General features: G+C 40.1%; 1 protein-coding gene across 1 annotated transcript in view; it reads right to left on the minus strand.

Moving 5' to 3' along the window:
• Window positions 1-17,743, minus strand: part of LOC115112514 (SH3 and multiple ankyrin repeat domains protein 2-like) — a 155,069-nt gene that overhangs the window by 102,132 nt on the left and 35,194 nt on the right.

The following is a 17,743-nucleotide window of genomic DNA, read 5'->3' on the forward strand; positions in this document are numbered from 1 at the left end:
AATGAGAACTTGTTCTCAATTTGCCTACCTGGTTAAATAAAGGTGAAATAAAAAATACATTTTTTTTTTTAACCCAACCCCTCTGACTCAGAGAGGTGTGGGGGGGGTTGCTTTCATTGAAATCGACGTCATCAGCGCCCGGGGAACAGTGTGTAGCTGCCTTGTTCAGGGGAAGGACAAGATATTTTTACCTTGTCAGCTGAGGGATTCAATCCAGCAACCTTTCGGTTACTGGCCCAACACTCCTACCCACCAGGGAGAATGGAGTTCAAACTTTTCGACTCCTTTGATTGGTTCTATTGTACTGGGCAAACTAAATCAAGTACTTGAACAAATTTGACATAGCGTGCAAAAGTATTCACCCACTTTGGCATTTTTCCTATATTGTTGCCTTACAACCTCATTTGATTTACACGACATGCCTACCACTTTGAAGATGCAAAATATTTTTTATTGTGAAAAAAAAGCAATTAGACAAAAAAACAGAATTTGAGTGTGCATAACTATTCACCCCCCCAAAATCAATACTTTGTAGAGCCACCTTTTGCAGCAATTACAGCTGCAAAACTCTTGGGGTATGTCTCTATAAGCTTGGCACATCTAGCCACTGGGATTTTTGCCCATTCTTCAAGGCAAAACTGCTCCATCTCCTTCAAGATGGATGGGTTCTGCTGGTGTACAGCAATCTTTAAGTCATACCACAGATTCTCAATTGGATTGAGGTCTGGGCTTTGACTAGGCCTATCCAAGACATTTAAATGTTTCCCCTAAAACCACTCGAGTGTTGCTTTAGCAGTATGCTTATGGTCATTGTCCTGCTGGAAGGTGAACCCCCGTCCCAGTCTCAAATCTCTGGAAGACTGAAACAGGTTTCCCTCAAGAATTTCTCTGTATTTAGAGCCATCCATCATTCCTTAAATTCTGACCAGTTTCCCAGTCCCTGCCGATAAAAAAACATCCCCACAGCATGATTCTGCCACCACCATGCTTCACTGTTGGGATGGTGTTCTCGGGTGATGAGAGGTGTCAAATCAAATCAAATCAAATCAAATTTTATTTGTCACATACACATGGTTAGCAGATGTTAATGCGAGTGTAGCGAAATGCTTGTGCTTCTAATTCCGACAATGCAGTGATAACCAACAAGTAATCTAACTAACAATTCCAAAACTACTGTAACTAGGTGTTGCGTTTGTGCCAGACATAGCGTTTTCCTTGTTGGCCAAAAAGCTCAATTTTAGTCTCATCTGACCAGAGTTCCTTCTTCCATTAGTTTGGGGAGTCTCCCACATCCTTTTGGCGAACACTAAATGTGTTTGCTTATTTTTTTCTTTAAGCAATGGCTTTTTTTCTGGCCACTCTAATGTAAAGCCCAACTCTGTGGAGTGTACAGCTTAAAGTGGTCCTATGGACAGATACTCCAATCTCCGCTGTGGAGCTTTGCAGCTCCTTCAGGGTTATCTTTGGTCTCTTTGTTGCCTCTCTGATTAATGCCCTCCTTGCCTGGTCTGTGAGTTTTGGTGGGCAGCCTTCTCTTGGCAGGTTTATTGTGGTGCCATATTCCTTCCAGTTTTAATCATGGATTTAATGGTACTCGTGGGATGTTGAAAGTTTTTGATATTTTTTTATAACCCAACCCTGATCTGTACTTCTCCACAACTTTGTCCCTGACCTGTTTGGAGAGCTCCTTGGCCTTCATGGTGCCGCTTGCTTGGTGGTGCCCCTTGCTTAGTGGTGTTGCAGACTCTGGGGCCTTTCAAAACAGGTGTATATATATACTGAGATCATGTGACAGATCATATGACACTTAGATTGCACACAGGTGGACTTTATTTAACTAATTATGTGACTTCTGAAGGTAACTGGTTGCACCAGATCTTATTTAGGGGCTTCATAGGAAAATGGGTGAATACATATACACACACCACTTTTCCATTTTAGATCTTTTAGTTAATTTGTTCATTTCACTTCACCAATTTGGACTATTTTGTGTATGTCCGTTACAAGAAATCCAAATAAAAATCTACTTCAATTACAGGTTGTAATGCAACAAAATAGGAAAAACGGCAAGGGGGATGAATATTTTTGCAAGGCACTGTACATGCAAGTATGCAGACATATGCGTGCACACATGCACACACGAACACACACACACACACACACAGCTCTTAATTGTGCTCTCAATTGTGGAATGTAATAAGCACACATTCCCTCTGTAGGAAAAGAAGATGACAAACATCCAGAGCTGTCTTATATAAGAGAGGAAAGCAATCAGTGTGATCTATATAATTTACTGCTGCTCCCTAATACTAAGAGAACTAAGTTCAAAGGGCAATGAGTGATCAGCTCTGGTCAGTGTCATGCAACCAAGGGATTTGACATAATGTAGCCTACCAACGGAACTATACCACGCTTTGAAATAAAAGTAAAAAATGCTGTACTCATATCCATTTTGGGTAAATCTCATTGAGAAATAGTCTGTCCGTTGGAAGTAAAGGGTTAAGGAACCAACTGTTTTCACACACAGGCAGATGGATCCATAATGCACCCGGCAGAGCCGTTTTGGTGACGTAAGTCATCCACTCATTTTGGTGGGTGTGTTTTCTCCCCCGTGGACCAGGAGAACGATAGATACACCGTGTGTCCTCTCGCTGGCTATAATCTACATACGGTAGGTGATTGGTGGAGGAGACTATACATACCTTTTGTAGAAGACTGAATCATAACACATTTATTTGGAAACCACTCAAATGCGTGCCAACATTTAATCTATGACATAACCTATCATTTATCCTGCATGTTAAAGAACCTCTAGCCCAAAAAGAACGACACACATCTCCTTTTATAGGTACCACTAGTTTAAATTAGGACGACAATTGCACGCATTAATCCACAACGCAAAGACCTTGCTATATTCGTCACATTCAAAAAAGCCCATGTAGAATTACTTCCTGGAGCAGATGAACTTGTGCCACGCAGGGATAAAAATACCACCTGAGAAAGTTGAAAATGAACACGCAGTAGCAAAGGTAGAGAATTCCATCTATTTATGAGTCAAAAGGAAATAAAACTTGGACCCAGACTCATAAAGGTGATAGACCTACCTTCCTTTTTTAAGGCATTGAGAAAAGACTTCATTTTCACCCTTTTTTTAATGTTACTCCAATGTTCACAATAACTGCATAATCAGTGCACCTTTCAAAACAGCACGGAACGAATGAAGACTTTCACTGTGGTAATTGAAGAATGTAGCGGCAGGTACCACGGACAGCGACCGATGGAGTTTAGCTCGCTGGAAATCGGGAGCCCGAGCGCCGCGCACATGACCCCACCTGGCAGAGGTGTGAAAGCACATTCACTGCCATACTGCCACTCATCTATCTCTCTCTCTCTCTAGTTGGAAATATAGACTAGTTGGAAATATACAGATTTTAAGGTGAACTTGACAATGTTTCATTGACTGATGTTGTTAATTCATTAAAATATCATTCCACATGATTTCAATCATTTTCGGACTTGCACTCCTGATTTTAATGAAACTTTTCATACATATTTGCCCATGGTGGAAGTGGCTAGAAAGTTACCTGAATGACAAAACATTCAGGAGATAGAGGTGCTCAAAGTTGACCCATTGTGCATACCCTATCCTACCATGAGACATCCATGTCTTCATCACTGAAAAAGATAAGTGGTTAAGCTTGATATAATGTGAAAGCTTACAAACAGGGTTGTCAAACTATTATATTATTTTAATTAAACAACTATGCAATTTTTTAAAGCTGGTTGTAGCTTAGATTCTCTTTTACATAATCTGAAGTGTTTGTGTTGTGCCAGTAATTGGTTGAGACACAGTATCCTCTTGAATACATGGTGGGTGTCATTTCAATCATAGAAATATAATTCATAGAATGGACCTATCACTTCAGAGCCCTGCAATTCAGCGGGTACACCATTAACATTTAACCTGTTGCTTCTACTCGGGACGCTTGCGTCCCAACTAGAGCTCTGGAAATGCAAATGCGCTACGCTAAATGCTAATAGTATTAGTTAAAACTCAAAAGTTCATTAAAATACACATGCAGGGTATCGAATTAAAGCTACACTCGTTGTGAATCAAGGCAACAAGTCAGATTTTTAAAATGTTTTTCGGCGAAAGCATGAGAAGCTATTATCTGATAGCATGCAACACCCCAAAAGACCCACAGGGGACGTAAACAAAATAATTAGCATTTCGGCGTTACACAAACCGCACAATAAAATAGAAAACATTCATTACCTTTCACCATCTTCTTTGTTGGCACTCCTAGATGTCCCATAAACACTATTTGGGTCTTTATTTCGATTAAATCGGTCCATATAAAGCCTAGATATCGTTATATGTAGACTGTATGATAAACGAAAAAAACATCGTTTCAAAACGTAACGTCATTTTTTAAAATTCAAAAAGTCGACGATAAACTTTCACAAAACACTTCGAAATACGTTTGTAATGCAACTTTAGGTATTAGTAAACGTTAATAAGCGATAAAATTCATCAGGAGGCGATGTAAAGATCATTAGCTGTCCGTCTGGAAAAATGTCCGGCTAGAAACTCAACGAAAATATCCGGTCCTAGACCGGATTAGATACGGTGTCCTGCATGTGTTTGACCAAGAAAAAACTCGAAGGGAAATGACAAGACTCTAGACACCGTGTGGAAGCTGTAGGTACTGCAACCTCAGTCAATTAATTGTGGTTCACGTTTATCAATGGGATCAAGTAGCGCATGGATATATTTTCCCATTTTCAGTGATCAGTTTTTCCTGTGCTTTTCGATGTAAATGCCGTTCTGGTAAAGCCACAGCAGTGATTTAACCAGTTTTTTAAACGTCTGAGTGTTTTCTATCCACACAGACTAAGCAAATGCATATACTATATTCCTGGCATGAGTAGCAGGGCGCTGAAATGTTGCCCGATTTTTAACAGAATGTTCAAAAAAGTAGAGGGTCGACTTAAGAGGTTAAATTGAATTGAAACTTTAACTTCCAATTACTACTAGAAAGATGGCCGCCGGTCCACCCACTGTCGAATGAAGTCTGAAGTATCCCTTTAAAACAAAAATATCCAAAACAACTTTCTATCACTGGATTCTGTTAGGTTCTAATTCTCAGAGTAAAAAACTCATCGGACACTATGAAAGTTTAACCAAGTTTCTTCTTCCGAGAGGGTCAATACAGCTGCATTAGACAAAAACATTTTCACACAAGTACTGATATTTAACCCTTCCTACGAGTCTCCTCCTACACATCTGTACAAACATTGTATCTTTACTGCTAGGCAGGACACTGAGTGATACGGGCTAAAAACGTTTATTTCTCCCTTAACGTGACCTGACCTGATCTTGACCCCCCTTCATCACTAATCCATGGCTCTCTCCCCTCTCAACGCCTGCCACATGTGATCGCTTCCCTGCACTCAACACATTCCAAGCTTAATTGCCCACACTATATACCTTCCCCCTGCAGATTAACTTCTGGTGTAGACCCTCTAAACCTCAGCACTATAAGTAATAAGTATATTTCATATTCTCAGAACCTTAGAACCCAACAATTTGAACATGCAACCTTTGGAACCAGAGGCAGACGCTTACTGAAAGTCTATGAGTATCGGATAGCATGCTTGTGCAACTACATTTAACTTCTGTCATACTGGACACAGAGACATAAACATGGTATCCACAGGTTTATCTGACTCTGGGGAAGTAGATAAAGTGCCTCATTTCCCAAATCCTGAAGTGTCCCTTTAAAACAAAAATATCAAAGTTGTCCAACAACATATTTTATTTTTTTTGTTTTAAAGGGATACTTCCGGATTTTGGCAATGCCTTTATCTACATCCCCAGAGGCATATAAGCTCCATGATACAATTGTTATATCTCTGTGTCCAGTATGAAGGAAGTTAGAGTTAGTTGCACAAATGCTAGAAGACACCCATAGACTTCCAGCCATTGCGCTAACACTAGTTAGAATTGGCTGGCAAAACTACCTTTAACTTCCTTCATACTGGACACAAAGACATATAAATTGAATCCACGAGTTCATCTGACTCTGGGGAAGTGCATAAAGGGCCTCATTGCCAAAATCCCGAAGTATCCCTTTAAGCCTATCCCAAACCTTAACCCTTACCTTAACCATTCTGAGTTAATGCATAACCTTAAGAATTTGGAGTTAATTCCTAAATGTAACCTTGGAATGATACACAAAAGTAACCAAACACTTCAACATTTGACATTTGGAACAACTTCAAAATTTGACGTTTGAGAAACATGGATGAACGTCTTTTTCTTGTGTGAGACTGTGAGAGCTTTTTGGGTGACGTCATGGTATGCAAAATGGGTCAACTTTGACCACCCCTGTCTCCTGAATATTTTGGCATTCAGATCTAAAAAGTCTCTTTCTGACCACTTCTACCATGGGCAACATGTATGGAAGATTTCGTTAAAATAAAAAGGTGTGCAGTCACAAAGTGATTGAAATCATATGGAACGACCATAAACACAATTTATCTGTTAATTTACTGTTTATCAATTAATATACTGTTAATTGCTCAACTCATTCACCCTACAAAGTACAAGGCTTAGGCTAGGGGTTCCCAAACGTTTTGGGCCCAAGATCCCATTTTGATATCTGAAAATTGTCTCGATGTGAACAAAAATGATGTAATTAACAGCAAATGTTTACTTTTTTATTTGGGGCTATGGCAGTCAATTGAAAAACATTCTAACACTATTTCTGATTGTCTTCTCAACTCACCATCACATACTTTTAATGTGGGGCTATGACAGTCAATTGCAAATTAGTCTGACATAATGTCTCACCAACATTAATGAGATGGGTGTGCTTGATACCAGTGGAGGCTCCTCAGAGGTGGAAGGACAGGACCAAACATTAAAAAGTTATCCTTTTTAGATAAAACTATATGAATGTATTCATATGTCACCAAATAATAGATTAAAATACACCAGTCAACAGTAACTTCAACAGCACTGTCTGGGGTAGCACCATGGTGTAGCTGGAGGACAGCTAGCTTCCGTCCTCCTCTGGCTAAAATGACTTCAATACAAAACCTAGGAGGCTCGTAGGCCTCACCCACTTCCATAGTAATTATGAGGACGTCCTCCAACCACTCAAAGCTTTTTCAGCATTAACTAACATGTTGTCCATCCAATCATGGAATTAAGATCAGAGAATGAACCTAGTGAGTTGTATTGGGATTGTGCCACAGAGCATTATGGGGGTTCAATGTGTTGAGAAGCTTGGTGACATTGTTGGATAGAGATTAAGATTGAAAAGTGATAGTTGAGCATTTTGGGGATATTATTAAATTCAATCTCGTTTTTCAAATTACAGGAGACAGATGAGGTATATTATATTATTATAATTGTTTCTTGTTTTCAGAACTTCATTTTTGTGTCCAGTCAGTGCAATTTATTTAAATGTGCCTTGCTAACTTCAATAGGTAGCTAGCTACCAGCACGAGTGTGCAGTTTTCTCTGACAAAATGATAGAATGGGCAACGCTGCCGAAAATGTTGTGGACTTTTTGTTGAAAAACCCTTTTCATTCTCTGAGGAACACAGAAAAGGTGCAAATTAAATGCGAGGATCGACCTCTGCCAGAGATCAGTTTCATGAAGAAGGATGAAAAGGTGAGGGTGTTCAATACCAACTGGTATCAAAAGTATAGCTGGTTAACAGGGAGCCTTTCATCAAGCCACCTGTTTTGCTGGCCTTGCCTGCTTTTTGGAAAGTCTGAGCCTTGGTCGAAAGGTGGGTACAGTGACCCTAACAACATCAATCATTCAGCTAAACGGCAAAACAAAAGCAGGGAGCATATAAATGCCCAGATCAGATTCAAGCATCTGGGAAAAAGCTGCATCAATTAGGACGAAGGTCTGCGTATTCAAACTGCAGAACACAATGAAGATGTAAGAAGAAACAGGGATGTTCTCAAGCAGTGCCTGGTAAAAGTATTCATCACCCTTGGCATTTTTCCTATTTTGTTGCATTACAACCTGTAATTTAAATATATATTTTTTCGATTTCATGTTACGGACATACACAAAATAGTCCAAATTGGTGACGTGAAATGAAAAAAATAACTTGTTTCAAAAATTTCTAAATCATTTAAACCTGAAAAGTGGTCCGTGCATATGCATTTATCCCCTTTGCTATCAAGCCCCTAAATAAGATCTGGTGCAGCAAATTACCTTCAGAAGTCACAGTATTAGTTAAATAAAGTCCACATGTGTGCAATCTAAGTGTCACATGATCTCAGTATATATACACAGTTTATATATGTTCTGAAAGGCTCCAGAGTCTGCAACACCACTAAGCAAGGGGCACCACCAAGCAAGCAACACCATGAAGACCAAGGAGCTCTCCAAACAGGTCAGGGACAAAGTTGTGGAGAAGTACAGATCAGGGTTGGGTTATAAAAAAATATCAGAAACTTCGAACATCCCACGGAGCACTATACAATCCATTATTAAAAAATGGAAAGAATATGGCACCACAACAAACCAAGACAGGGCCACCCATCAAATCGCATGGACCAGGCAAGGAGGAAATTAATCAGAGGCAACAAAGAGACCAAAGATAACTCGGAAGGAGCTGAAAAGCTCCACAGCAGAGACTGGAGTATCTGTCCATAGGACCACTTTAAGCCGTACACTCAACAGAAGTGGGTTTTACGGAAGAGCGGCCAGAAAAAAGCCATTGCTTAAAGAAAAAAAAGTAAATATGTTTGGGGTTTGCCAAAAGGCATGTATGTGGGAGACTCCCCAAACATATGGAAGAAGGCACTCTGGTCAGATGAGACTAAAATTGAGCTTTTTGGCTATCAAGGAAAACGCTATGTCTGGCGCAAACACAACATCTCCCATCACCCCGAGAACACCATCCCGAAAGTGAAGCATGGTGGTGGCAGCATCATGCTGTGGGGATGTTTTTCATCGGCAGGGACTGGGAAACTGGTCAGAATTGAAAGAATGATGGATGGCGCTAAATACAGGGAAATTCTTGAGGGAAACCTGTTTCAGTCTTCCAGAGATTTGAGACTGGGACGGAGGTTCACCTTCCAGCAGGACAATAATCCTAAGCATACTGCTAGAGCAACACTGGTGTGGTTTTAGGGGAAACATTTAAATGTCTTGGAATGGCCTAGTCAAAGCCCAGACCTCAATCCAATTGAGAATCTGTGGTATGACTTAAAGATTTCTGTACACCAGCAGAACCTATTCAACTTGAAGGAGCTGGAGCAGTTTTGCCTTGAAGAATAGACAACAATCCCAGTAGCTAGATGTACCAAGCTTATAGAGACATAACCCCAAAAGTACTGCAGCTGTAATTAATGCAAAATGTGGGTCTACAGGGGCCTCCCGGGTGGCGCAGTGGTTAAGGGCGCTGTACTGCAGCGCCAGCTGTATGCACACTCAAGTTTTTATTTCTTGTTTGTTTCACAATAAAAAATATTTAGCATCTTCAAAGTTGTAGGCATGTTGTGTAAATCAAATGACACAAACCCCCCCAAAAATCTATTTTAATTCCAGGTTGTAAGGCAACAAAATAGGAAAAATGCAAAGGGGGGTGAATACTTTCTCAAGCCAACGTATCAACAGCACTGAGTTTTTGGGCATGCAATAATTTGCTTTTAGAGGACACGAGGGAAAGTTCCACCGATAGGGGCAACTACAAGAAGGTTGCAGAGGTAATTGCACGTTACGATGCTTTACTTGCTGAACATTTCAAACTTTCGACTGTCAACTCCGAATGATTTGATAGCTTCCATCACATCATCCATTAAACGACTAAAGAGGTAGAAGCAGTGCATTTATTTGCGTCCGCTCAAGTAGGCTTTTCACTTTCCTCCAGTATTTATTTAGCAAAGATGATAACACATAATCAATCCGGACATGCACAAGCAAAAACTCATGATATAAATGTTGCAGCAGCTTAGGCTACACCTAAACATTAGAAATCTGATATGCTGTATGGGTTGAAAATGATACTATTTTTCAGTCTGATCAACCATTGGCTACTACTAAGAGCAGCTGCGTACAGCCTATGCGCCCTGTCAATCTGGTCAGGGTAAACTAATTGGTAATATTATGTATTTATGGTCTATTTGTGTGTCAGGAGAAATATAAAAAATATATTCAAAATTGGGCTGGCTAGGCTGCCTATATGTTTTTAATCCAAAATTATTAACTGGAATTAATGATTCAACATAATAGTGACGACAGATGTGAGTACATTTTTTGCATGATGCAAACATGCATAAAGAAAGCTCTGCCCTGTGAGTTATATTGTCTATCAGTTGTTGTCTATATGTCTGGTTAGAGGTAATCCCCCTCATAATCTAGTCTAAATGTATATCAACAAATATAAGGTAGCTGCAGATTGAAAGGGTTTTCATCCCCTCCAGGGCCAGTAGTTGTTTTTTAGGAGTTTTTTAAAAACCATGTGACCTGATTAGGAAAAACTGGTCCCATCACAGCCCATATCAAACATTTATACAACGGATTAATCAATGTCATACCTTATAGGGTCCACTGTTTTCCTAGTTAGGTTAACATATAAGGAAAAACCAGGCTCCAGGGGGTAAAAATTGCTCCACCACTCTGGGACCTATGGTGCCACCAGTCTGCTTGCAGTTGTCAGGTATGCGGATGATCAGGGCTTTATTCAGGAACATTTCTTGGGATACTTTGATGTGTTAAAGAGGGCGAGATGTGCAGTCTGTGTTTGACTTCATGAATTTTGAGATGTCTGAGTTTAACTTCATAGAGAAACTCGTTGTCCAAACCTATGATGGTGCAGCTGTAATGGAATGTATTCTGCTATTTGTATTTACAGCTAAGTCACCTCCTGTTCCCTGATTAAGAGGTGATGACTACTCCACTCCACTCCACTACCATTGTCAACTTTCTCCTGACATGAACTGAAACCACATCTCATGTGCCTGCTCATCCACTGGCACATTGAATGATTCCCCTCCAAGCACTGTGAGTACCTCTGTCAATTGTCTCTCATTACTGTATGCATTTGTTGTCTCCGGCGCCTATACCGCCTATCCTCTTCAATTCTTCAAGTCAACAGCCTTCACTGCTTGATACGTAACTTTGGAGCTTTTCAAAGTCAGGGGGTGTGGTCGACACACTGCTGTCACATCCAACCTGGATCGATATTTGGTTTTAATGCAGACAAGAGCACTGAATCCAGCTTCACACAGATATGAGCTGAAGAAGGGTAGCCTACCATGAGATTTATAGAGCTTTCAAGACAACTGGGAACTATGAAAAATACGAGGTCAAATCATGACGCCAGTGATCCTTAGGTCGGAAAGTTGTAGATCTAGAGTGTACGTAAATTCAATCTGGAGTGCAAGAGCGTGGAGTGAGCCTTTCATCATAATCTAAGGGTGCTCTCAAGTTGAATTTGATCTTTTAGATTTTAATAATTTTCATTTAGATTTTTAATGTTAACCACATTACAAAGGCTTTTGAGATACGAAGATGATATTATAACATACAGTACCAGTCAAAAGTTAGGACACCTACTCATTCTAGGGTTTTTCTTTATTTGTACTATTTTCTACATTGTAGAATAATAGTGGAGACATCAAAACTATGAAATAACACATATGGAATCATGTGGTAACCAAAAAAGTGTTAAACAAATCAAAATATAGTTTATATTTAGGATTCTTCAAAGTAGCCACCCTTTGCCTTGATTACAGCCTTGATTGCAGCTTTGCACACTTTATCAGTGGCAGAGAGGAAGAAGAACACTTTAGGAATTTGACAGTTTTACCTGAAATTAATTGGGTTCCCATTACAATCTGAAAGAGCGGTTACAAAATAATCAGATTTAGCCTCACAACATTCATAAAAATAATATTGTACTTTTTACGCCATACGTTTTCCCTAACACCCAAAAATACTCATTACATTTTTATGCTTGGCAGGACAGGAATATTGACAAATTCACGCACTTATTAAGAGAACATCCCTGGTCATCCCCACTGTCTTTGATCTGGCGGACTCACTAAACACACACATGCTTTGTTTGTGAATGATGTCTGTGTTGGAGTGTGCCCCTGGCTATTCGGAATTTAAAAAAAAAAATGAATTGTGCTGTCTGGGAATTTAAGGAATTTGAAATGATTTATGCTTTTACTTTTACTTTTGATACTTAAGTATATTTTAGCAATTACATTTCCTTTTGATACTTGTGTGTATATATATATATATATATATATATATATATATATATATATATATAAAACCAAATACTTTTAGACTTAGTATTTTACTGGGTGACTCTCTTTTACTCCAGTCATTTCTATTAAGGTATCTTATCTTTTACTAAAGTATGACATTTGAGTACTTTTCCCACCACTACCATTCACAGACTCCGACACATACACACTAGGGTTCAATATTTTATGCAGAATCAACCAATTTTCCTCCCCAAGAAATAGCAAGAAATGAATGGTCTTTCCAGTATTCCCACTCTAACTGGAAATGCTATTTCAGTGAAATAGCATTGTGAAAGAAATCTGACATGATTATACCACTGGGGGGCTCTCCAGATAGTGGTCCGGACTGCCAAACGCATCACCGGGAGCACACTTTCTGCCCTCCAGGACACCTACAGCACCCGATGTCACAGGAAGACCAAAAAGACCATCAAGGACATCAACCAACTGAGCCACGGCCTGTTCACCCCACTACCATCCAAAAGGCAAGGTCAGTACAGGTGCATCAAAGCTGGGACCGAGAGGCTGAAAAACAGCTTCTATCTCAAGGCCATCAGACTGTTAAATAGCCATCACTAACTGGGAATCACCTGGTTACTCGACCCTGCACCTTGGAGGCTGCTGCCCCATGTAGATAGACCTGGAATCACTGGTCACTTTAATAATGTTTACATACTGGTTTACTCATTACATATGTATATACTGTAATCTACACTACTGTATTTTAGTCAATGCCACTCCAACATTGCTCGTCCTAATATTTATATATTTCTTAATTACATTATTTTACTCTAAGAGTTGTGTGTATTGTTGTATTGTTTGATACTACTGCACTGTTGGAGCTAGTAAGACAAGCATTTCGCTACACCCGCAAAAACAACTGCTAAATGTGTGTTGGTGAACGATAACATTTGATTTGATATGTAAATGGTTAAATATACACATGAATCGAACGGTTTCTTGTTGTAATTTGTTGCAAATGAATCAACTCAAAGTTCTCTCAAAGTCACCGCACAATTTTGTTGATGTAGTCTAGTTTTAAACTGGCCACTGTTGGCCAACTGCTAAACTATTATGAGTTTAGACTCTATTGACATTCATTTTAGCTTACTGAAAGATGCAGCTTTGTCCTTTTCTCTCCCCTTGCACCTGGCCATCGAGGGAATTGGGAAGGTTGGTGCTGTTTTACATTTTTTTATTGTGGTGATCTTGTCAGGAGGAATACATCCCGATTTTCTGCTAATCAAAAATACTCAATACCATGGATAGCGCTGTGGTTGATCAATTGTACATGAATCGAAACCCGCCATAAATCATATGCCATTCTAAGGTAGGTTATATTTTATATAAAAGTGCACATTTACCTATTGTATTCGTTAGTTAGCCCAAACAAATCTATGGTAAGCCTATTTCTAGCAATAAAGTAACATTTAAAGGTACAGTTGAAGTCTGAAGTTTACATATACCTTAGCCAAATACATTTAAACTCAGTTCTAACAATTCCTGACATTTAATCCTAGTAAAAACTCCATGTCTTAGGTCAGTTAGGATCCCCACTTTATTTTAAGAATGTGAAATGTCAATAATAGTAGAGAGAATGATTTATTTCTGCTTTTGTTTCTTTCATCACATTCCCAGTGGGTCAGAAGTATACATACACTCAATGAGTATTTGGTAGCATTGCCTTTAAATTGTTTAACTTGGGTCAAAAGTTTTGCGTAGCCTTCCGCAAGCTTCCCACAATAAGTTGGGTGAATATTGGCCTATTCCTCCTGACAGAGCTGGTGTAACTGAGTCAGGTGTGTTGGCCTCCTTGCTCACACACACTTTTTCAGTTCTGCCCACAAATTTTCTATGGGATTGAGGTCAGGGCTTTGTGATGGCCAATCCAATACCTTGCCTTTGTTGTCCTTAAGCCATTTCGCAACAATTTTGGAAGTAAGCTCGGGGTTATTGTCCATTTGGAAGACCCATTTGTGACCAAGCTTTAACTTCCTGACTGATGTCTTGAGATTTTGCTTCAATATATCCACATAATTTTCCTTTCTCATGATGCCATCTATTTGTTAAGTGCATCAGTCCCTCCTGCAGCAAAGCACCCCCACAACATGATGCTGCCACCCCCGTGCATCACGGTTGGGATGGTGTCTTCGGCTTACAAGCATCCCCCTTTTTCCTCCAAACACAACAATGGTCATTATGGCCAAACAGTTATATTTTTGTTTCATCAGACCAGAGGACATTTCTCTAAATAGTACAATCTTTGTCCCCATGTGCATTTGCAAACCGTTGTCTGGCGTTTTTATGGCGGTTTTGGAGCAGTGGCTACTTCCTTGCTGAGCGGCCTTTCAGGTTATGTCGATTTAGGACTGTGGATATAGATGCTTTTGTACCTGTTTCTGCCAGCATCTTCACAAGGTCCTTTGCTGTTGTTCTGGGATTGATTTGCACTTTTCGCACCAAAGTACGTTCATCTCTAAGAGACAGAACGTGTCTCCTTCCTGAGCAGTATGACGGCTGTGTGGTCCCATGGTGTTTATACTTGCGTACTATTGTTTGTTTAGATGAACATGGTACCTTCAGGCATTTGGAAATTGCTCCCAAGGATGAACCAGACTTGTGGAGGTCTACAATTTTTTTTCTGAGGTCTTGGCTGATTTATTTTGATTTTCCCATGATGTCAAGCAAAGAGGCACTGAGTTTGATGGTAAGGCCTTGTAATATATCCACAGGTACACCTCCAATTGAATCAAATTATGTCAATTAGCCAATCAGAATCTTCTAAAGCCATGACATCATTTTCTGGAATTTTCCAAGCTGTTTAAAGGCACAGTCAACTCAATTTATGTAAACTTCTGACCCACTGGAACTGTGATACAGTGAATTATACGTGAAATAATCTCTCTGTAAACAATTGTTGGAAAAATGACTTGTGTTATGCACAATGTAGATGTCCTAACCGACTTGCCAAAACTATAGTTTGTTAACAAGACATTTGTGGAGTGGTTGAAAAATGAGTTTTAATGACTCCGACGTAAGTTTATGTAAACTTCCGACTTCAACTGTAAATACTAATGTTAAAACATTAGTTTTAAAATCTAAATCTAAATCATACTTTATTGTTAGAAATGGGATTACCATAGATTTTTTGGGCTAACTAATGCTAATAAATGGTAACGAATGCAATCGGTAAATGTTCGCTTTTACCTATTGCCATGGCTCGGTGTGTTGATGTCCTTGATGATCTTTTTGGCCTTCCTGTGACATCGGGTGCTGTAGGTGTCCTGGAGGCCAGGCAGTGTGCTCCCGGTGATGCGTTGGGCAAACCGCACCACCATCTGGAGATCCCCCCAAGTGTTATAATCATGTCAGATTTTTTTCAATGGAATTATTTGCTTTTAAATAGCACTTCCGGTTTGAATGGGAATACTAGAAAGACCGTTCATTTCTTGCTATTTTCTGGGGAAGGAAAATTGGTAGATTCTGATTTCTCCATGTTTTGTTTTAAAATGTTTATTTAAATTAAAATGTTACTTTATTGCTAGAAATAGGCTTACCATCGATTCTTTTGGTTAACTAATGCTAATGAATGGTAACGAATGCAATAGGTAAATGTTTATTTAAATTAACATTTTACTTTATTGGGAAAAGTGAATGGGTTTTGGCTGGAAATCCCGCTAAATCTCGGTAACCCTGATTCCGCCATTAAACGCTAATCCACACCCACCACACACGTTCCACCGCAGCAAACTAGGACACACAATATATTCCACAACACTATTCAACCTTCTCCTCAACAGCAGGAAGTAGCTCCCTCACTTCCTTTCATCTTCCGCTGGCTGCCTGTTTTTAAGTCTCCTCTAAATCCCATCACTAAAGGGTGCTCTCTGGCTGTCTCATCAAAAGCTGTGTAGAACAGGCTGCAGTGAACCGTGTGACCAGCTACTCATCTACTCAGCTACTCAGGCTGTGTTTGTTCTTTAATTAGGGAGACTGGATTTGCTAGTCAGTGACATTAAGACAATAATTCACTACCATGGTACACTAAGGAGGAGACATAAGACTTATTTGAACTGCTAAAAAGTGGCTTATTAAATTACATCATAGCCCTGCAAGAGTATGCCATGTTGTCGCTGAGCATTGGTCGAGTGTGTGTTTGGTCGTCTGGGTGTTTAGTTGAGTGTTTGTTTGGATGGCCATTTGTGTGCTAAATTGAGTGTGTTGAGTGTGCGCGTGCACGTGTCTCTGTGTGCATGTTTGTGTATGGTGCGCACATTGTGTATCTGTGTGTTTGACTTGACCCCCATGTCGGATTATCACGCTCTTGCAGCGTGATGTCTAATATACACATCTGCCAATCATTCTTAGAGAGGCTTACCGGCGGAATGGGAAAAAAACTAACTGGATTTAAGAAACAGATTTACTAGCCTGTCTACCAAAGCAGAGTGTCTGGACACATTCAGTCACACCTAGTTACTAAAGCACTGATCGATTGGACACATTGCACACTAACTCCTATGTCAATTGAACCTCTACTTACTAACCCCTATATCTACTTATAGCTCTCACCACCTTTATTTGCTACCCCTCTCTGCTAAACTTCTCCTGGGGTGCTGCTCTGTGGCTGACCATGTTGCTGTGTCAGAGTGATATACGGATATGGATGGGTGCTTAACTTTATCCTAAATGTGTTTTTGGCATATCCCAACTCTCCCTTAGAAACCCCCTGAGAATGGGGTCACAGCCAGAATGCTCATTATCCAGCGACCCTGTGGCATTTTTCTCCTTGTAAGCTCGTGGATTCGAACTAGCGACCTTTCGGTTACTGCCCCAGGAGTACTGTGTCAGTAAAAATACACATTTCAATACAAATGAACAATAAAGTCCTATTCTTTTCTATACAATTCTCTCTCTACTAGATCCCTCTCTGTCACTAGTTATTTCCCCTCCCTATCTCTATCTACAGTAATACCCCTTTCCAACTATACTTCTCTTTCTACAACATCTCTCCACCACCCCTCCCCACCCCTCCTTTATCTCCAACTATCCCCTCTCTATAACTTTCCTTCAAACTGGGAATTGTACCTCTGCCCAACGTTCTCTTACCATCTGGGGCATCAGCCAGGTGCCATAGTCTTGTAATGATTAGGCCACAGGCTCTGATGCCATGGTAACCTGTTTGCCGGTTAGGAGTGGGTTGCTTTCACTAGGAGCGAGAGTCCGCTGACTCAAAAGAGATGAACATAGCGAGACTCACCTCTCATCACTCCCGCCATTGTCTGTGTCATTACTATGGATGTAGATCACACACACACACACACACACACACACACACACACACACACACACACACGCACACACGCACACACGCACACACGCACACACACACACACACACTTGGGAATTCTCAATATAGGCTGTGCTAGAGAATGACGCCTCGTCCGC

The sequence above is a fragment of the Oncorhynchus nerka genome, linkage group LG27, assembly GCF_034236695.1.
Source record: "Oncorhynchus nerka isolate Pitt River linkage group LG27, Oner_Uvic_2.0, whole genome shotgun sequence".
NCBI classification, from domain to species: Eukaryota; Metazoa; Chordata; class Actinopteri; order Salmoniformes; family Salmonidae; genus Oncorhynchus; species Oncorhynchus nerka.